This window comes from Atractosteus spatula, unplaced genomic scaffold, assembly GCF_055471065.1.
Source record: "Atractosteus spatula isolate fAtrSpa1 unplaced genomic scaffold, fAtrSpa1.hap1 Scaffold_5, whole genome shotgun sequence".
Lineage (NCBI taxonomy): Eukaryota > Metazoa > Chordata > Actinopteri > Semionotiformes > Lepisosteidae > Atractosteus > Atractosteus spatula.
In genome coordinates this window covers 77,984-96,915 of record NW_028296879.1, presented here as the reverse complement: position 1 = coordinate 96,915, position 18,932 = coordinate 77,984, and the positions used below count along the sequence as shown (strand labels likewise).

Genomic DNA, 18,932 nt, shown 5'->3' with positions numbered 1-18,932 from the left:
CCCGCGCGCCCGCCCAAGGCCGGCGTCGGGCATCGCTTCTCGGCCTTTTGGCCAAGATCGTCTGATACGTGGCTTGACCGCGGTCAGAGGGCTTCCCAAAAGACGAGAAAGGCGGAGGAAGAAGAGGGCGGAAAACCTTACCGGAAGAACAACCTTTCCCAGAAGGAGGCGGCGAGAAGAGGAATCCCGTTGAAGACAGCAGCATCCAGGAAGATCTGAGGCTCCACCGGAGCCGCTCTGGGTTGCGCTCAGGGGGCGAAGGTGGGACTTCCGGATGGCGACAACGGTGACTCCGGGTGAGTTGCCTTCTTACTCGGCGGCCGGGCGGCCTCTGTCCCGTGAGGGGCAGATGAGCCGCACGGTGCGCTTTGTTTTGAAGAGTGCGGAAGAGCATGTTGAATGGATGAACAGAGGGCACTTTGAAAGGAAGATCTTGTTTCAGGCACTTCAAGTTGAGTGGAAAAACATTCTAGGAGTCCAAGATTTCCAGTCTAAGTTTACCTTTGATGTGACGCTTACCTCTGATGAAGAATGCTCTAGGATGTGGAATGAGGCTGAAAGGAAGAAGGATGAAGAACCATTGGCAAAGTTTTACATCGAACCCCTATTCGCACGAGAATTACGTTCCTTGATCGTTCACATGTATAATCCTCACGTACCGGAGCCCGATATTGTTACCTTCCTCCGCAGATTTGTTGACGTCCAGGGAGGCGGCCAGAAGGTGGTGGACGAAGAGAGGATCTGGACCTTTAAGAGGAGGTACCTGGTGAGGTTGCGGCAAAGCCCAACAACACCAGGAGGTGTGTTGTACCCCCCAGCCAACTTCACCATCGGACCTAACAGGGGTTACCTCATGTATTCCGGTCAGCCGCAGACGTGTCGAAGGTGCGGACAAGAGGGGCATCTTGCGGCGGAATGCAGTACTGAGGTCTGCAGACGGTGTGGTCGCACGGGACACGTGGCTACTGCTTGCAGCTTCCAGCAGCTGTGTAACTTGTGCGGAGAGCCGGGGCACTTGTACAGGGCATGCCCCGTCAAAACCCGCAGCTTTGCGTCGGTGGTGTCCGGCAAATCCGCACAGCCTGGAGAACCAAGTACTCACCGGGACGACAGACGGAGCGCGCTGGATACAGCATCAAGGCGGGAGTCAATCCCCGGGCTGATGCCCGGAGCACAGGATCCGGCAGAGGAGGTGAGGACAATTCCAGCAGAGGGTTCTCCGGACAATGACTGGACTACTGTGGGAAGGAAAAAGAAGAAGAAGAGAAGACACCTGGAGGTTTCAGATGAGGACGGCGCAGGGAGGGACGAGAAACGGACCAAGGAAATTTCCCAATCTTCTGAGGGGGAAATGAACGTACCTTCCGAAGATGAGTACGAGGCCGCTATGGAGGGCGAAGACGAGATCCAGCCAGATCGGGAACCTGAGGGAGGGGAAGCTCTAGGAGTGAACGGAGAAGCAGAGGAGGAGTCAGAAAGCGAAAGTGAGGAGATAAACGAGGACACTGGAGAATCAAGCAGCGAAGGAGAGGAAGAAGAAGAGGAACAGGAAGAGTCTCAGATGGAGGAAGAAGCAGACAGGGAAGAAAAAGGAGGGGAAGAAGAAGGTGGGGCTGGTGAAGCCCCTGTTCTGGTCGCGCAACCTCTAGACCCAGCGGTCGGGGTTGCGGCGATTGGCGAAGTCGGAGGGCAAGAACACGACGAGTCGAGCAGTTCAGAGGAAAGCGGGTCCCTGCCATGCGGCGGGGTAGCCCGCTCCGACACGGACCTCCTCCTCGGCCTTGACTCCCCAGCGACACCCCCGCACTTCGTGATGTCGGTGGGGGATAGCCCTTTGGGAAGTCCAGACCTGATGAGGTTCCCACAGTAGATCGACTCAAGACGGCAAAATTCCCAGGTTACCCGACTGGCCCGGAGTTGGTAAAACATCCTCCCCGACCTGCATGGAGTGCACACTCTGCACCGTAAATGCCAGGGGTCTGAAAAATAAAATCAAAAGAACCAGCGTTTTTAAAGACCTGTCCGAACGTTGTTGTAGCTTTTATTTTGTGCAGGAGGCCCACCTGAGTTCAAGGAAAGACGTCTTGGACTTCCAGAAGGACTGGTCAGATGGCGACTCCTGGTGGAGCGTGGGGGGCGTGCACTCCTCAGGAGTGGGGATACTCTGCGGCACCCCAAACTTCAGAGCAAGCGAGGTCGACTCGGTGGTTCCTGGTCGGATTCTGGCGGTAGATGGGGTGTGGGAGGGAATAAAACTTAGGCTTATAGCAGTATATGGGCCCACAGAAAGACGATTACAGGCGGGCTTTATTAAAGATCTCGAGCCGCTTTTATTTACCAACAGGCAGGTAATAATAGGGGGGGATTTTAATGTTGACGCGAGTGATGTGCGAGGACCGGGTGTGCGTGGGCTGAAAGGTTTAATTAAGGACTTCAAACTGCAGGACTGTTTCGAAGGAGCGGGGCCGGCCTCCAAGGCGTACACTTGGAGCAATGGGCGGGACTCCTTCAGGCGACTCGATTACATATTCACCACCCTAAAGGGGGTGACACGGTCGAGGCAGGTGGTTCCTGTTTGGTATTCAGACCATCTGGTGTTATCGGTTACCGTGTCTCTTGGCGGCTCCCGCTTCAGACCAAGTAATTGGAAACTTAATACCCAAATCCTGTCCGAGGCCGAATATCGTGCCCGGATAGGGAGTGTCTTGGAGCGTTTCCAAAGGAACAGGTGGAGTTTCCCGTCGGCCGTGCACTGGTGGGAGGCCTGTAAAAAGGCCATAGCTCGGGCTTCCATGAGCTATAGCCGACAGAAGAAGTCTAAGGGTAGAGAGGCCTTAGAAGTGCTACAAAAAGAACTAGAAGGCCTGTACGTGGCCTTCAACAGGGGCGGCACCTTTAATGCAAAGAGGGCTGCAGAAATCAAGCACAGTCTTCAAGAAATCTGGGCTGCACGGGCCAAAGACTTCCTGTTCAGACTGAAGGGTGAACTTATGGAGGCCGATGAAAAGTGCTCATCCCGCTTCTTCGGCTCGGTTCGCGCGCGACAGTCTAAGACCTGTTTCGAAGCGTTGCGCCGGGCCGATGGTTCGGTGACCTCAGACGTACCTGAAATGGTGGAGTGCGCTTCCGACTTCTACAGGTCTTTGTTCGCGGAGACATCAGTGGACTCGAGCCGATGGAAGGTCTGGTTGAAGGGCATTGAGGGAAGAGCCAAGTTTGCTCAAGGTCTGGACGGGGTTCTGACGGCCCAAGAACTGAAGGAGGCTATGGCCGGCTTACGAAGGGGAACCGCCCCTGGCATTGATGGTTTGCCCATAGACTTCTTTGTTGTGTTTTGGGATCAGTTATGGCCTATGCTCATGGTTGTTTACGAGGAAATTTTGCAGGTTGGAGAACTAGGGACCACAATGAAGACCGGGGTGCTGTCCCTAATCCATAAGAAAGGTGACAAGGCGGATCTGGAAAACTGGAGGCCGATCCAGTTGCTCTGTACCGATTATAAGATCCTCGCCAGAGCACTGGGCATGAGGCTGAGGAAGGTTATGCCAGATCTGGTCTGTAGAGACCAAACGTCCAGTGTTGCCGGCCGAAGAATATCGTGGAATCTCCACCTCGTCAGGGACACGATAGCCTGGGTAGAGGACCGAGGGCTGGAATTTATGCTGGTAAGCCTCGACCAAAGTAAGGCTTTCGACAGGGTCCACCACGCCTTCCTATGGGAAGTGCTGAGGAGTCTGGGAGTGAGTGAGGGGTTTGTGAGGTGGATTCAGATCCTGTATAACGGCGTTGTAACGAGGGTGCGCGTGAATGGGAATCTGGGCCCCGGGGTACCGGTCGGCCGCGGAGTGAGGCAGGGGTGCCCCCTGTCTCCCCTGTTGTACGTCTTGTACACCGAGCCCCTCTTACACGCCATCCGCACAGATCCCCTCATTGAGGGAGTAACAGTCCCAGGCAGCAAGGGCGAACAAGTGAAGGTCGCAGCCTACGCCGACGACATCTCACTGTTCTTGACCACGGACAGGAGTTTATACAGAGTATTACAGATCCTGGAAGAACTGGCCGCCGGCACGGGGTCCTATTTAAACAGGACCAAGTGCGCGGTGAAATACTTTGGGAACTGGAAGGACAGGCGAGATGTAGTCGGCGACCTCCCTATAGAAACGGGTCCCTTAAAGATTCTGGGGGTTCATTTCCACACGGGTGACTCGGCTACGGCCAATTGGGAGAACAAACTGTCGAAGGTGAATCAGAAATTAGGATTGTGGCAGACCAGGTCTCTTTCCTATACAGGAAAGGTCCTGGTCATTAAGGTGGACGTGTTACCCCTGTTACTTCACCTGGCAGGGGTATTCCCACTACCAGTTCGCCTTCGGCAGGACTTGGTGCGAGCTGTCTTCCGCTTCATATGGGGCGGGAGATATGAATATGTCGCTCGCGTGGATATGTATAGGCCTATAGCAGAGGGCGGAAGGGCAGTTCCCAACCTGCCAGCTAAGCTGGATGCCCTCTTTGTGGCAGGACTGTGTAAAACACTGTGTAGTGACCCGGACCATCCTTGTGTACATTTCATGAGGCTCTGGTTCGCGGCATCAATTAGACATTTAGTACCATGGTCTAACACAACACCTAAGGCAGAGCGACTGCCCGCACACTACGCGCATGCAGTCAAATGGATTAGGAAACATCCAGAGGCCAGGGAGGGACAAATGTTGTTAGATCACAAGGCCCTTCACAGGTTGGCGACGGAGAAGGGGAATTCGGTAGTGGTCGGGGTTACCGAGGAAGCATGGAGACAAATCCAGCCCGCAGGCCTCGATAACAGGCTCAAAGATCTTAACTGGATGGTCGTCTGGAATCGCCTGCCAGTGAGGGAGATCCTGCACAGCCATGGCCTGACCAGACAAGACAAGTGTCCTCGCTCCAGCTGTACAGAAACAGAAACAGTCCTGCATGTTTTTTGGGAGTGCCGGTTTGCACAGGAGGTGTGGGGACGGTGTGAATGGTTGGGGGCCCGGGTTCTAGATACCTTCAAGCCAACAAGCACGGCAGTCATGAAGGGGGTGTCGAAGCCGAGAAAATGGAATTGTAATTTTTTGCTTTTGTTAGTGATTAGTTTAGTTAAGTTTCAAATTTGGGCTTCTCGAAAAGAGCTTGTTGAACATGGGAGGGAGGTTACCGCAAATTCTATTATTTGGAAAGTTGTGTTTGACATAACAAGAAGGGTGAAATGGGACATTACAAGGTGGGGTTTCGCTGCAGCCAAGGAGAGATGGAAGGGTTTATTTCTGTTGGGGTCTTGATTTTGTTCTGTACATTGTTCTGTTGTTTTTTGTACTTTCGTAATAAAAAAAAAAAAAAAAATCTGTTCTTATCAGTTTAATATCTGATACGTCCCCCATCGGGGGACCACATATTAAACGGATTTTTGGAACAGGGAGCTGGATCAGGAGCTTGCTCCGTCCTCTCCACGCATCGGCCCGGTATTGCAGCGCCTCCGGGAACGGTGCACTACCTTCTCTCAGCGGTGAAAAGACAGACGTAGCTAGCAAGCAAGCGAGGTGGACCGGAGCTCCTTCCTCTCCGGTCTCGTCTCTCGTCCATCTGTGTGTCTCTGTGTCTCTCTCTCTCCCCCTCCCCGTTCCCGTGCTCCCTCCGTGCACTTTCCCGCGCCTCGACTCTCTCGGCAAGCAGGCCGGCCCCCTTTTCGGCTCCCGTGCGTTTTCCCTCCAAAAAACTTAGTTTTTTCCTCCTTTTTCCAGGGAGGCAGGCGTGGCTTGTGTGTGTGTGTGTGTGTGTGTGTGTGTGTGTGTGTGTGTGTGTGTGTGTGTGTGTGTGTGTCCCCGTCCTTGCAGGCGGGCCCCTTTCGACAGCCGGCCGTTTTCCCTCCAAAAAACTTAGTATATACACCTTTTCTTTCTTTTTTTCGGCAGGCAGGCAGGTGTGTGTGTGTCCCCGTCCCTCCCGAGAGAGCGCTGCCCCTTGCCTCTGCCCGCAGGTGCCGACGGTCCGCTTTCGCTTGCAGCTCACTCGGCACGGCTGCTGCTGGTGGGAGGGGCCTAAGCTAAGGAGGCCGGCCGGCTGGCGCCCCCCGCGGCTGCGGTCGTTGTCGGGCCGTTGACAGGAGATCAAAGAGCAGGGCCCCCGCCCGGGACTGGCGGGCAGGCAGGCGAGCAAGCAGGCAGGCAAGAGAGGGGGAGAGCGGAGTCCGGGCGGCCGGCAGCCGCGTGCGGACCGGGCTCCAGAGGCGTCGGCCTGCGCCGCTGCGCGCCAGCCGGACGCCCGCGCGCCCGCCCAAGGCCGGCGTCGGGCATCGCTTCTCGGCCTTTTGGCTAAGATCAAGTGTAGTATCTGTTCTTATCAGTTTAATATCTGATACGTCCCCCATCGGGGGACCACATATTAAACGGATTTTTGGAACAGGGAGCTGGATCAGGAGCTTGCTCCGTCCTCTCCACGCATCGGCCCGGTATTGCAGCGCCTCCGGGAACGGTGCACTACCTTCTCTCAGCGGTGAAAAGACAGACGTAGCTAGCAAGCAAGCGAGGTGGACCGGAGCTCCTTCCTCTCCGGTCTCGTCTCTCGTCCATCTGTGTGTCTCTGTGTCTCTCTCTCTCCCCCTCCCCGTTCCCGTGCTCCCTCCGTGCACTTTCCCGCGCCTCGACTCTCTCGGCAAGCAGGCCGGCCCCCTTTTCGGCTCCCGTGCGTTTTCCCTCCAAAAAACTTAGTTTTTTCCTCCTTTTTCCAGGGAGGCAGGCGTGGCTTGTGTGTGTGTGTGTGTGTGTGTGTGTGTGTGTGTGTGTGTGTGTGTGTGTGTGTGTGTCCCCGTCCTTGCAGGCGGGCCCCTTTCGACAGCCGGCCGTTTTCCCTCCAAAAAACTTAGTATATACACCTTTTCTTTCTTTTTTTCGGCAGGCAGGCAGGTGTGTGTGTGTCCCCGTCCCTCCCGAGAGAGCGCTGCCCCTTGCCTCTGCCCGCAGGTGCCGACGGTCCGCTTTCGCTTGCAGCTCACTCGGCACGGCTGCTGCTGGTGGGAGGGGCCTAAGCTAAGGAGGCCGGCCGGCTGGCGCCCCCCGCGGCTGCGGTCGTTGTCGGGCCGTTGACAGGAGATCAAAGAGCAGGGCCCCCGCCCGGGACTGGCGGGCAGGCAGGCGAGCAAGCAGGCAGGCAAGAGAGGGGGAGAGCGGAGTCCGGGCGGCCGGCAGCCGCGTGCGGACCGGGCTCCAGAGGCGTCGGCCTGCGCCGCTGCGCGCCAGCCGGACGCCCGCGCGCCCGCCCAAGGCCGGCGTCGGGCATCGCTTCTCGGCCTTTTGGCTAAGATCAAGTGTAGTATCTGTTCTTATCAGTTTAATATCTGATACGTCCCCCATCGGGGGACCACATATTAAACGGATTTTTGGAACAGGGAGCTGGATCAGGAGCTTGCTCCGTCCTCTCCACGCATCGGCCCGGTATTGCAGCGCCTCCGGGAACGGTGCACTACCTTCTCTCAGCGGTGAAAAGACAGACGTAGCTAGCAAGCAAGCGAGGTGGACCGGAGCTCCTTCCTCTCCGGTCTCGTCTCTCGTCCATCTGTGTGTCTCTGTGTCTCTCTCTCTCCCCCTCCCCGTTCCCGTGCTCCCTCCGTGCACTTTCCCGCGCCTCGACTCTCTCGGCAAGCAGGCCGGCCCCCTTTTCGGCTCCCGTGCGTTTTCCCTCCAAAAAACTTAGTTTTTTCCTCCTTTTTCCAGGGAGGCAGGCGTGGCTTGTGTGTGTGTGTGTGTGTGTGTGTGTGTGTGTGTGTGTGTGTGTGTGTGTGTGTCCCCGTCCTTGCAGGCGGGCCCCTTTCGACAGCCGGCCGTTTTCCCTCCAAAAAACTTAGTATATACACCTTTTCTTTCTTTTTTTCGGCAGGCAGGCAGGTGTGTGTGTGTCCCCGTCCCTCCCGAGAGAGCGCTGCCCCTTGCCTCTGCCCGCAGGTGCCGACGGTCCGCTTTCGCTTGCAGCTCACTCGGCACGGCTGCTGCTGGTGGGAGGGGCCTAAGCTAAGGAGGCCGGCCGGCTGGCGCCCCCCGCGGCTGCGGTCGTTGTCGGGCCGTTGACAGGAGATCAAAGAGCAGGGCCCCCGCCCGGGACTGGCGGGCAGGCAGGCGAGCAAGCAGGCAGGCAAGAGAGGGGGAGAGCGGAGTCCGGGCGGCCGGCAGCCGCGTGCGGACCGGGCTCCAGAGGCGTCGGCCTGCGCCGCTGCGCGCCAGCCGGACGCCCGCGCGCCCGCCCAAGGCCGGCGTCGGGCATCGCTTCTCGGCCTTTTGGCCAAGATCGTCTGATACGTGGCTTGACCGCGGTCAGAGGGCTTCCCAAAAGACGAGAAAGGCGGAGGAAGAAGAGGGCGGAAAACCTTACCGGAAGAACAACCTTTCCCAGAAGGAGGCGGCGAGAAGAGGAATCCCGTTGAAGACAGCAGCATCCAGGAAGATCTGAGGCTCCACCGGAGCCGCTCTGGGTTGCGCTCAGGGGGCGAAGGTGGGACTTCCGGATGGCGACAACGGTGACTCCGGGTGAGTTGCCTTCTTACTCGGCGGCCGGGCGGCCTCTGTCCCGTGAGGGGCAGATGAGCCGCACGGTGCGCTTTGTTTTGAAGAGTGCGGAAGAGCATGTTGAATGGATGAACAGAGGGCACTTTGAAAGGAAGATCTTGTTTCAGGCACTTCAAGTTGAGTGGAAAAACATTCTAGGAGTCCAAGATTTCCAGTCTAAGTTTACCTTTGATGTGACGCTTACCTCTGATGAAGAATGCTCTAGGATGTGGAATGAGGCTGAAAGGAAGAAGGATGAAGAACCATTGGCAAAGTTTTACATCGAACCCCTATTCGCACGAGAATTACGTTCCTTGATCGTTCACATGTATAATCCTCACGTACCGGAGCCCGATATTGTTACCTTCCTCCGCAGATTTGTTGACGTCCAGGGAGGCGGCCAGAAGGTGGTGGACGAAGAGAGGATCTGGACCTTTAAGAGGAGGTACCTGGTGAGGTTGCGGCAAAGCCCAACAACACCAGGAGGTGTGTCGTACCCCCCAGCCAACTTCACCATCGGACCTAACAGGGGTTACCTCATGTATTCCGGTCAGCCGCAGACGTGTCGAAGGTGCGGACAAGAGGGGCATCTTGCGGCGGAATGCAGTACTGAGGTCTGCAGACGGTGTGGTCGCACGGGACACGTGGCTACTGCTTGCAGCTTCCAGCAGCTGTGTAACTTGTGCGGAGAGCCGGGGCACTTGTACAGGGCATGCCCCGTCAAAACCCGCAGCTTTGCGTCGGTGGTGTCCGGCAAATCCGCACAGCCTGGAGAACCAAGTACTCACCGGGACGACAGACGGAGCGCGCTGGATACAGCATCAAGGCGGGAGTCAATCCCCGGGCTGATGCCCGGAGCACAGGATCCGGCAGAGGAGGTGAGGACAATTCCAGCAGAGGGTTCTCCGGACAATGACTGGACTACTGTGGGAAGGAAAAAGAAGAAGAAGAGAAGACACCTGGAGGTTTCAGATGAGGACGGCGCAGGGAGGGACGAGAAACGGACCAAGGAAATTTCCCAATCTTCTGAGGGGGAAATGAACGTACCTTCCGAAGATGAGTACGAGGCCGCTATGGAGGGCGAAGACGAGATCCAGCCAGATCGGGAACCTGAGGGAGGGGAAGCTCTAGGAGTGAACGGAGAAGCAGAGGAGGAGTCAGAAAGCGAAAGTGAGGAGATAAACGAGGACACTGGAGAATCAAGCAGCGAAGGAGAGGAAGAAGAAGAGGAACAGGAAGAGTCTCAGATGGAGGAAGAAGCAGACAGGGAAGAAAAAGGAGGGGAAGAAGAAGGTGGGGCTGGTGAAGCCCCTGTTCTGGTCGCGCAACCTCTAGACCCAGCGGTCGGGGTTGCGGCGATTGGCGAAGTCGGAGGGCAAGAACACGACGAGTCGAGCAGTTCAGAGGAAAGCGGGTCCCTGCCATGCGGCGGGGTAGCCCGCTCCGACACGGACCTCCTCCTCGGCCTTGACTCCCCAGCGACACCCCCGCACTTCGTGATGTCGGTGGGGGATAGCCCTTTGGGAAGTCCAGACCTGATGAGGTTCCCACAGTAGATCGACTCAAGACGGCAAAATTCCCAGGTTACCCGACTGGCCCGGAGTTGGTAAAACATCCTCCCCGACCTGCATGGAGTGCACACTCTGCACCGTAAATGCCAGGGGTCTGAAAAATAAAATCAAAAGAACCAGCGTTTTAAAGACCTGTCCGAACGTTGTTGTAGCTTTTATTTTGTGCAGGAGGCCCACCTGAGTTCAAGGAAAGACGTCTTGGACTTCCAGAAGGACTGGTCAGATGGCGACTCCTGGTGGAGCGTGGGGGGCGTGCACTCCTCAGGAGTGGGGATACTCTGCGGCACCCCAAACTTCAGAGCAAGCGAGGTCGACTCGGTGGTTCCTGGTCGGATTCTGGCGGTAGATGGGGTGTGGGAGGGAATAAAACTTAGGCTTATAGCAGTATATGGGCCCACAGAAAGACGATTACAGGCGGGCTTTATTAAAGATCTCGAGCCGCTTTTATTTACCAACAGGCAGGTAATAATAGGGGGGGATTTTAATGTTGACGCGAGTGATGTGCGAGGACCGGGTGTGCGTGGGCTGAAAGGTTTAATTAAGGACTTCAAACTGCAGGACTGTTTCGAAGGAGCGGGGCCGGCCTCCAAGGCGTACACTTGGAGCAATGGGCGGGACTCCTTCAGGCGACTCGATTACATATTCACCACCCTAAAGGGGGTGACACGGTCGAGGCAGGTGGTTCCTGTTTGGTATTCAGACCATCTGGTGTTATCGGTTACCGTGTCTCTTGGCGGCTCCCGCTTCAGACCAAGTAATTGGAAACTTAATACCCAAATCCTGTCCGAGGCCGAATATCGTGCCCGGATAGGGAGTGTCTTGGAGCGTTTCCAAAGGAACAGGTGGAGTTTCCCGTCGGCCGTGCACTGGTGGGAGGCCTGTAAAAAGGCCATAGCTCGGGCTTCCATGAGCTATAGCCGACAGAAGAAGTCTAAGGGTAGAGAGGCCTTAGAAGTGCTACAAAAAGAACTAGAAGGCCTGTACGTGGCCTTCAACAGGGGCGGCACCTTTAATGCAAAGAGGGCTGCAGAAATCAAGCACAGTCTTCAAGAAATCTGGGCTGCACGGGCCAAAGACTTCCTGTTCAGACTGAAGGGTGAACTTATGGAGGCCGATGAAAAGTGCTCATCCCGCTTCTTCGGCTCGGTTCGCGCGCGACAGTCTAAGACCTGTTTCGAAGCGTTGCGCCGGGCCGATGGTTCGGTGACCTCAGACGTACCTGAAATGGTGGAGTGCGCTTCCGACTTCTACAGGTCTTTGTTCGCGGAGACATCAGTGGACTCGAGCCGATGGAAGGTCTGGTTGAAGGGCATTGAGGGAAGAGCCAAGTTTGCTCAAGGTCTGGACGGGGTTCTGACGGCCCAAGAACTGAAGGAGGCTATGGCCGGCTTACGAAGGGGAACCGCCCCTGGCATTGATGGTTTGCCCATAGACTTCTTTGTTGTGTTTTGGGATCAGTTATGGCCTATGCTCATGGTTGTTTACGAGGAAATTTTGCAGGTTGGAGAACTAGGGACCACAATGAAGACCGGGGTGCTGTCCCTAATCCATAAGAAAGGTGACAAGGCGGATCTGGAAAACTGGAGGCCGATCCAGTTGCTCTGTACCGATTATAAGATCCTCGCCAGAGCACTGGGCATGAGGCTGAGGAAGGTTATGCCAGATCTGGTCTGTAGAGACCAAACGTCCAGTGTTGCCGGCCGAAGAATATCGTGGAATCTCCACCTCGTCAGGGACACGATAGCCTGGGTAGAGGACCGAGGGCTGGAATTTATGCTGGTAAGCCTCGACCAAAGTAAGGCTTTCGACAGGGTCCACCACGCCTTCCTATGGGAAGTGCTGAGGAGTCTGGGAGTGAGTGAGGGGTTTGTGAGGTGGATTCAGATCCTGTATAACGGCGTTGTAACGAGGGTGCGCGTGAATGGGAATCTGGGCCCCGGGGTACCGGTCGGCCGCGGAGTGAGGCAGGGGTGCCCCCTGTCTCCCCTGTTGTACGTCTTGTACACCGAGCCCCTCTTACACGCCATCCGCACAGATCCCCTCATTGAGGGAGTAACAGTCCCAGGCAGCAAGGGCGAACAAGTGAAGGTCGCAGCCTACGCCGACGACATCTCACTGTTCTTGACCACGGACAGGAGTTTATACAGAGTATTACAGATCCTGGAAGAACTGGCCGCCGGCACGGGGTCCTATTTAAACAGGACCAAGTGCGCGGTGAAATACTTTGGGAACTGGAAGGACAGGCGAGATGTAGTCGGCGACCTCCCTATAGAAACGGGTCCCTTAAAGATTCTGGGGGTTCATTTCCACACGGGTGACTCGGCTACGGCCAATTGGGAGAACAAACTGTCGAAGGTGAATCAGAAATTAGGATTGTGGCAGACCAGGTCTCTTTCCTATACAGGAAAGGTCCTGGTCATTAAGGTGGACGTGTTACCCCTGTTACTTCACCTGGCAGGGGTATTCCCACTACCAGTTCGCCTTCGGCAGGACTTGGTGCGAGCTGTCTTCCGCTTCATATGGGGCGGGAGATATGAATATGTCGCTCGCGTGGATATGTATAGGCCTATAGCAGAGGGCGGAAGGGCAGTTCCCAACCTGCCAGCTAAGCTGGATGCCCTCTTTGTGGTAGGACTGTGTAAAACACTGTGTAGTGACCCGGACCATCCTTGTGTACATTTCATGAGGCTCTGGTTCGCGGCATCAATTAGACATTTAGTACCATGGTCTAACACAACACCTAAGGCAGAGCGACTGCCCGCACACTACGCGCATGCAGTCAAATGGATTAGGAAACATCCAGAGGCCAGGGAGGGACAAATGTTGTTAGATCACAAGGCCCTTCACAGGTTGGCGACGGAGAAGGGGAATTCGGTAGTGGTCGGGGTTACCGAGGAAGCATGGAGACAAATCCAGCCCGCAGGCCTCGATAACAGGCTCAAAGATCTTAACTGGATGGTCGTCTGGAATCGCCTGCCAGTGAGGGAGATCCTGCACAGCCATGGCCTGACCAGACAAGACAAGTGTCCTCGCTCCAGCTGTACAGAAACAGAAACAGTCCTGCATGTTTTTTGGGAGTGCCGGTTTGCACAGGAGGTGTGGGGACGGTGTGAATGGTTGGGGGCCCGGGTTCTAGATACCTTCAAGCCAACAAGCACGGCAGTCATGAAGGGGGTGTCGAAGCCGAGAAAATGGAATTGTAATTTTTTGCTTTTGTTAGTGATTAGTTTAGTTAAGTTTCAAATTTGGGCTTCTCGAAAAGAGCTTGTTGAACATGGGAGGGAGGTTACCGCAAATTCTATTATTTGGAAAGTTGTGTTTGACATAACAAGAAGGGTGAAATGGGACATTACAAGGTGGGGTTTCGCTGCAGCCAAGGAGAGATGGAAGGGTTTATTTCTGTTGGGGTCTTGATTTTGTTCTGTACATTGTTCTGTTGTTTTTTGTACTTTCGTAATAAAAAAAAAAAAAAAAAATCTGTTCTTATCAGTTTAATATCTGATACGTCCCCCATCGGGGGACCACATATTAAACGGATTTTTGGAACAGGGAGCTGGATCAGGAGCTTGCTCCGTCCTCTCCACGCATCGGCCCGGTATTGCAGCGCCTCCGGGAACGGTGCACTACCTTCTCTCAGCGGTGAAAAGACAGACGTAGCTAGCAAGCAAGCGAGGTGGACCGGAGCTCCTTCCTCTCCGGTCTCGTCTCTCGTCCATCTGTGTGTCTCTGTGTCTCTCTCTCTCCCCCTCCCCGTTCCCGTGCTCCCTCCGTGCACTTTCCCGCGCCTCGACTCTCTCGGCAAGCAGGCCGGCCCCCTTTTCGGCTCCCGTGCGTTTTCCCTCCAAAAAACTTAGTTTTTTCCTCCTTTTTCCAGGGAGGCAGGCGTGGCTTGTGTGTGTGTGTGTGTGTGTGTGTGTGTGTGTGTGTGTGTGTGTGTGTGTGTGTGTGTGTCCCCGTCCTTGCAGGCGGGCCCCTTTCGACAGCCGGCCGTTTTCCCTCCAAAAAACTTAGTATATACACCTTTTCTTTCTTTTTTTCGGCAGGCAGGCAGGTGTGTGTGTGTCCCCGTCCCTCCCGAGAGAGCGCTGCCCCTTGCCTCTGCCCGCAGGTGCCGACGGTCCGCTTTCGCTTGCAGCTCACTCGGCACGGCTGCTGCTGGTGGGAGGGGCCTAAGCTAAGGAGGCCGGCCGGCTGGCGCCCCCCGCGGCTGCGGTCGTTGTCGGGCCGTTGACAGGAGATCAAAGAGCAGGGCCCCCGCCCGGGACTGGCGGGCAGGCAGGCGAGCAAGCAGGCAGGCAAGAGAGGGGGAGAGCGGAGTCCGGGCGGCCGGCAGCCGCGTGCGGACCGGGCTCCAGAGGCGTCGGCCTGCGCCGCTGCGCGCCAGCCGGACGCCCGCGCGCCCGCCCAAGGCCGGCGTCGGGCATCGCTTCTCGGCCTTTTGGCTAAGATCAAGTGTAGTATCTGTTCTTATCAGTTTAATATCTGATACGTCCCCCATCGGGGGACCACATATTAAACGGATTTTTGGAACAGGGAGCTGGATCAGGAGCTTGCTCCGTCCTCTCCACGCATCGGCCCGGTATTGCAGCGCCTCCGGGAACGGTGCACTACCTTCTCTCAGCGGTGAAAAGACAGACGTAGCTAGCAAGCAAGCGAGGTGGACCGGAGCTCCTTCCTCTCCGGTCTCGTCTCTCGTCCATCTGTGTGTCTCTGTGTCTCTCTCTCTCCCCCTCCCCGTTCCCGTGCTCCCTCCGTGCACTTTCCCGCGCCTCGACTCTCTCGGCAAGCAGGCCGGCCCCCTTTTCGGCTCCCGTGCGTTTTCCCTCCAAAAAACTTAGTTTTTTCCTCCTTTTTCCAGGGAGGCAGGCGTGGCTTGTGTGTGTGTGTGTGTGTGTGTGTGTGTGTGTGTGTGTGTGTGTGTGTGTGTGTGTGTGTCCCCGTCCTTGCAGGCGGGCCCCTTTCGACAGCCGGCCGTTTTCCCTCCAAAAAACTTAGTATATACACCTTTTCTTTCTTTTTTTCGGCAGGCAGGCAGGTGTGTGTGTGTCCCCGTCCCTCCCGAGAGAGCGCTGCCCCTTGCCTCTGCCCGCAGGTGCCGACGGTCCGCTTTCGCTTGCAGCTCACTCGGCACGGCTGCTGCTGGTGGGAGGGGCCTAAGCTAAGGAGGCCGGCCGGCTGGCGCCCCCCGCGGCTGCGGTCGTTGTCGGGCCGTTGACAGGAGATCAAAGAGCAGGGCCCCCGCCCGGGACTGGCGGGCAGGCAGGCGAGCAAGCAGGCAGGCAAGAGAGGGGGAGAGCGGAGTCCGGGCGGCCGGCAGCCGCGTGCGGACCGGGCTCCAGAGGCGTCGGCCTGCGCCGCTGCGCGCCAGCCGGACGCCCGCGCGCCCGCCCAAGGCCGGCGTCGGGCATCGCTTCTCGGCCTTTTGGCTAAGATCAAGTGTAGTATCTGTTCTTATCAGTTTAATATCTGATACGTCCCCCATCGGGGGACCACATATTAAACGGATTTTTGGAACAGGGAGCTGGATCAGGAGCTTGCTCCGTCCTCTCCACGCATCGGCCCGGTATTGCAGCGCCTCCGGGAACGGTGCACTACCTTCTCTCAGCGGTGAAAAGACAGACGTAGCTAGCAAGCAAGCGAGGTGGACCGGAGCTCCTTCCTCTCCGGTCTCGTCTCTCGTCCATCTGTGTGTCTCTGTGTCTCTCTCTCTCCCCCTCCCCGTTCCCGTGCTCCCTCCGTGCACTTTCCCGCGCCTCGACTCTCTCGGCAAGCAGGCCGGCCCCCTTTTCGGCTCCCGTGCGTTTTCCCTCCAAAAAACTTAGTTTTTTCCTCCTTTTTCCAGGGAGGCAGGCGTGGCTTGTGTGTGTGTGTGTGTGTGTGTGTGTGTGTGTGTGTGTGTGTGTGTGTGTGTCCCCGTCCTTGCAGGCGGGCCCCTTTCGACAGCCGGCCGTTTTCCCTCCAAAAAACTTAGTATATACACCTTTTCTTTCTTTTTTTCGGCAGGCAGGCAGGTGTGTGTGTGTCCCCGTCCCTCCCGAGAGAGCGCTGCCCCTTGCCTCTGCCCGCAGGTGCCGACGGTCCGCTTTCGCTTGCAGCTCACTCGGCACGGCTGCTGCTGGTGGGAGGGGCCTAAGCTAAGGAGGCCGGCCGGCTGGCGCCCCCCGCGGCTGCGGTCGTTGTCGGGCCGTTGACAGGAGATCAAAGAGCAGGGCCCCCGCCCGGGACTGGCGGGCAGGCAGGCGAGCAAGCAGGCAGGCAAGAGAGGGGGAGAGCGGAGTCCGGGCGGCCGGCAGCCGCGTGCGGACCGGGCTCCAGAGGCGTCGGCCTGCGCCGCTGCGCGCCAGCCGGACGCCCGCGCGCCCGCCCAAGGCCGGCGTCGGGCATCGCTTCTCGGCCTTTTGGCTAAGATCAAGTGTAGTATCTGTTCTTATCAGTTTAATATCTGATACGTCCCCCATCGGGGGACCACATATTAAACGGATTTTTGGAACAGGGAGCTGGATCAGGAGCTTGCTCCGTCCTCTCCACGCATCGGCCCGGTATTGCAGCGCCTCCGGGAACGGTGCACTACCTTCTCTCAGCGGTGAAAAGACAGACGTAGCTAGCAAGCAAGCGAGGTGGACCGGAGCTCCTTCCTCTCCGGTCTCGTCTCTCGTCCATCTGTGTGTCTCTGTGTCTCTCTCTCTCCCCCTCCCCGTTCCCGTGCTCCCTCCGTGCACTTTCCCGCGCCTCGACTCTCTCGGCAAGCAGGCCGGCCCCCTTTTCGGCTCCCGTGCGTTTTCCCTCCAAAAAACTTAGTTTTTTCCTCCTTTTTCCAGGGAGGCAGGCGTGGCTTGTGTGTGTGTGTGTGTGTGTGTGTGTGTGTGTGTGTGTGTGTGTGTGTGTGTGTGTGTCCCCGTCCTTGCAGGCGGGCCCCTTTCGACAGCCGGCCGTTTTCCCTCCAAAAAACTTAGTATATACACCTTTTCTTTCTTTTTTTCGGCAGGCAGGCAGGTGTGTGTGTGTCCCCGTCCCTCCCGAGAGAGCGCTGCCCCTTGCCTCTGCCCGCAGGTGCCGACGGTCCGCTTTCGCTTGCAGCTCACTCGGCACGGCTGCTGCTGGTGGGAGGGGCCTAAGCTAAGGAGGCCGGCCGGCTGGCGCCCCCCGCGGCTGTGGTCGTTGTCGGGCCGTTGACAGGAGATCAAAGAGCAGGGCCCCCGCCCGGGACTGGCGGGCAGGCAGGCGAGCAAGCAGGCAGGCAAGAGAGGGGGAGAGCGGAGTCCGGGCGGCCGGCAGCCGCGTGCGGACCGGGCTCCAGAGGCGTCGGCCTGCGCCGCTGCGCGCCAGCCGGACGCCCGCGCGCCCGCCCAAGGCCGGCGTCGGGCATCGCTTCTCGGCCTTTTGGCTAAGATCAAGTGTAGTATCTGTTCTTATCAGTTTAATATCTGATACGTCCCCCATCGGGGGACCACATATTAAACGGATTTTTGGAACAGGGAGCTGGATCAGGAGCTTGCTCCGTCCTCTCCACGCATCGGCCCGGTATTGCAGCGCCTCCGGGAACGGTGCACTACCTTCTCTCAGCGGTGAAAAGACAGACGTAGCTAGCAAGCAAGCGAGGTGGACCGGAGCTCCTTCCTCTCCGGTCTCGTCTCTCGTCCATCTGTGTGTCTCTGTGTCTCTCTCTCTCCCCCTCCCCGTTCCCGTGCTCCCTCCGTGCACTTTCCCGCGCCTCGACTCTCTCGGCAAGCAGGCCGGCCCCCTTTTCGGCTCCCGTGCGTTTTCCCTCCAAAAAACTTAGTTTTTTCCTCCTTTTTCCAGGGAGGCAGGCGTGGCTTGTGTGTGTGTGTGTGTGTGTGTGTGTGTGTGTGTGTGTGTGTGTGTGTGTGTGTCCCCGTCCTTGCAGGCGGGCCCCTTTCGACAGCCGGCCGTTTTCCCTCCAAAAAACTTAGTATATACACCTTTTCTTTCTTTTTTTCGGCAGGCAGGCAGGTGTGTGTGTGTCCCCGTCCCTCCCGAGAGAGCGCTGCCCCTTGCCTCTGCCCGCAGGTGCCGACGGTCCGCTTTCGCTTGCAGCTCACTCGGCACGGCTGCTGCTGGTGGGAGGGGCCTAAGCTAAGGAGGCCGGCCGGCTGGCGCCCCCCGCGGCTGCGGTCGTTGTCGGGCCGTTGACAGGAGATCAAAGAGCAGGGCCCCCGCCCGGGACTGGCGGGCAGGCAGGCGAGCAAGCAGGCAGGCAAGAGAGGGGGAGAGCGGAGTCCGGGCGGCCGGCAGCCGCGTGCGGACCGGGCTCCAGAGGCGTCGGCCTGCGCCGCTGCGCGCCAGCCGGACGCCCGCGCGCCCGCCCAAGGCCGGCGTCGGGCATCGCTTCTCGGCCTTTTGGCTAAGATCAAGTGTAGTATCTGTTCTTATCAGTTTAATATCTGATACGTCCCCCATCGGGGGACCACATATTAAACGGATTTTTGGAACAGGGAGCTGGATCAGGAGCTTGCTCCGTCCTCTCCACGCATCGGCCCGGTATTGCAGCGCCTCCGGGAACGGTGCACTACCTTCTCTCAGCGGTGAAAAGACAGACGTAGCTAGCAAGCAAGCGAGGTGGACCGGAGCTCCTTCCTCTCCGGTCTCGTCTCTCGTCCATCTGTGTGTCTCTGTGTCTCTCTCTCTCCCCCTCCCCGTTCCCGTGCTCCCTCCGTGCACTTTCCCGCGCCTCGACTCTCTCGGCAAGCAGGCCGGCCCCCTTTTCGGCTCCCGTGCGTTTTCCCTCCAAAAAACTTAGTTTTTTCCTCCTTTTTCCAGGGAGGCAGGCGTGGCTTGTGTGTGTGTGTGT

The 18,932-nt window shown here is 57.5% G+C and overlaps 9 non-coding genes across 9 annotated transcripts; all 9 read left to right on the top strand.

The window, feature by feature from the left end:
* Positions 1–5,321: 5,321 nt before the first annotated feature.
* LOC148806398 (U2 spliceosomal RNA) lies at positions 5,322–5,514 on the top strand. The gene has a single exon (XR_016089564.1). It is a non-coding gene; the product is annotated as a U2 spliceosomal RNA (small nuclear RNA).
* A 795-nt stretch (positions 5,515–6,309) lies between these two features.
* On the top strand, positions 6,310–6,500 carry LOC148806397 (U2 spliceosomal RNA). The gene has a single exon (XR_016089504.1). It is a non-coding gene; the product is annotated as a U2 spliceosomal RNA (small nuclear RNA).
* A 791-nt stretch (positions 6,501–7,291) lies between these two features.
* Positions 7,292–7,482, top strand: LOC148806396 (U2 spliceosomal RNA). The gene has a single exon (XR_016089493.1). It is a non-coding gene; the product is annotated as a U2 spliceosomal RNA (small nuclear RNA).
* A 6,076-nt stretch (positions 7,483–13,558) lies between these two features.
* LOC148806395 (U2 spliceosomal RNA) lies at positions 13,559–13,752 on the top strand. The gene has a single exon (XR_016089579.1). It is a non-coding gene; the product is annotated as a U2 spliceosomal RNA (small nuclear RNA).
* Positions 13,753–14,545: 793 nt separating this feature from the next.
* On the top strand, positions 14,546–14,736 carry LOC148806394 (U2 spliceosomal RNA). The gene has a single exon (XR_016089482.1). It is a non-coding gene; the product is annotated as a U2 spliceosomal RNA (small nuclear RNA).
* Positions 14,737–15,529: 793 nt separating this feature from the next.
* Positions 15,530–15,720, top strand: LOC148806393 (U2 spliceosomal RNA). Its single transcript, XR_016089471.1, has one exon. It is a non-coding gene; the product is annotated as a U2 spliceosomal RNA (small nuclear RNA).
* Positions 15,721–16,505: 785 nt separating this feature from the next.
* On the top strand, positions 16,506–16,696 carry LOC148806392 (U2 spliceosomal RNA). Its single transcript, XR_016089459.1, has one exon. It is a non-coding gene; the product is annotated as a U2 spliceosomal RNA (small nuclear RNA).
* Positions 16,697–17,487: 791 nt separating this feature from the next.
* Positions 17,488–17,678, top strand: LOC148806391 (U2 spliceosomal RNA). Its single transcript, XR_016089448.1, has one exon. It is a non-coding gene; the product is annotated as a U2 spliceosomal RNA (small nuclear RNA).
* Positions 17,679–18,465: 787 nt separating this feature from the next.
* On the top strand, positions 18,466–18,656 carry LOC148806390 (U2 spliceosomal RNA). The gene has a single exon (XR_016089437.1). It is a non-coding gene; the product is annotated as a U2 spliceosomal RNA (small nuclear RNA).
* Positions 18,657–18,932: the final 276 nt, after the last annotated feature.